The 1,448-nt window shown below is 31.5% G+C and overlaps 1 long non-coding RNA gene across 1 annotated transcript; it reads left to right on the top strand.

The window, feature by feature from the left end:
* The first annotated feature begins 451 nt into the window (after positions 1-451).
* On the top strand, positions 452-896 carry LOC131611612 (uncharacterized). Its single transcript, XR_009287050.1, has 3 exons — positions 452-563; positions 655-736; positions 826-896. It is a non-coding gene; the product is annotated as an uncharacterized LOC131611612 (long non-coding RNA).
* The last annotated feature ends 552 nt before the right edge of the window (positions 897-1,448 follow it).

Below are 1,448 nucleotides of genomic sequence, written 5' to 3'. Positions count from 1 at the left end.
CCCGAAAGAGTTACACTAGATGACATGAAAGAGATTTTTACTCATGATCAATTAGGCGTCAGTAATATTCACTCATACATCCGGTAATCCGATGAATATATTATTTAATTAGTTGAACAATTTACTTACACATTTCAATGAAAATAGTCTAATGTTTATTATGTTTTTATTTAAGGGTGTTGTATGACAAAGTGTTGCGCGAGACTGAATTGTCAAACAGATTCCATTTCGTGTCTTCCTCTCATTGCAGCGGACCGATAATTGCTACGGAACTGGATTCAGTTAGACAACGCTTAGTCGATAGATTCATGACCACCGGTAATACAGAAAGCTTGTATCTTTGGGCGTATAATACCCGACTAGTAGGGTTAGTTTTTCATTCTTGGTTCATCTAATCTTTTTTTCTTTTGCGTAGCAAAATTTTCATATAAACAGCTTGTTTTAATTTACAGAGCACACTGGTTGTTGCTTGCTATCAATCCTATAAAAGAAGTGGTATATTTTATGAATTCGATAGATGGTGAGTGGACCAATTATCCGGCTATGAAGTCAACGATTGATAGGTAAGTGAGATCGTTCTAAATATTCGTGTATATTTATATATTTAATTATTTGTGAGATTGATCTAAATATATGCTTTTATATTTTTGTTAGATCAATACAAGTATTCCGAAGTCAAAGAGACGCATAGGTATCACGGACTAAATCAAACAACATTACTTGGATCAAAGTGCAGGTACATTAGTTTTCACAATTTTGCTTATAATAGTTATGCTACTTGATAAAACAAGATAACTATAAAATCTTATTTTTTTTTCTATTTAGTGTCCGCAACAGCGAAACAGTACAGATTGCGGATACTTTGTTTTGAGGTTTTTGAAAGAAATCCTTCAAACGAATCAAGTAGAGATTCCAATCACGGTATGAATTTATAACTTAGGATAATTTCTTATAATTTATTTACATTTAAATAAATCATGCATATTATGTTTTTGTTATGTAGTACTTTGATGAATTCTATTCTGCTTCTTACACGAGACTTAAGTTGGAAGAAATCAAAGAGGAATTGTGTCAATTTTATATTCAGCGACTATTCATATAGGTATGAATACATTATTGTGTAAAAAGTGTTATGAATACATTACTGTGTGACAGATTTTGATAATGACTTTGTGTTTGAGTTTCTTTGGTGGATGTTGGTTCATTTTGCTTAATATTAATTGACGATGATGACGTTGTTATATGAATCAAGTTTGTTGTTTGCTGAATAAGAGTGCTGGACTTTGTTTTTGTTGTTGTTGAGTTTGATTCTTAAATAAGTGGTGCTGATAGTTTGATTTGAGACTGGATTGATGACACATTACATAGGTGGATTGAGTTGCAAATCACATGAAATTGTTGCTAATAATATTGTTGATGTTTCTGAATGACAATTTGTTTTCTAGGAA

The sequence above is a fragment of the Vicia villosa genome, linkage group LG6, assembly GCF_029867415.1.
Source record: "Vicia villosa cultivar HV-30 ecotype Madison, WI linkage group LG6, Vvil1.0, whole genome shotgun sequence".
In the NCBI taxonomy this organism is placed as follows: Eukaryota; Viridiplantae; Streptophyta; class Magnoliopsida; order Fabales; family Fabaceae; genus Vicia; species Vicia villosa.
This window is presented reverse-complemented; position numbering and strand designations above follow the sequence as displayed.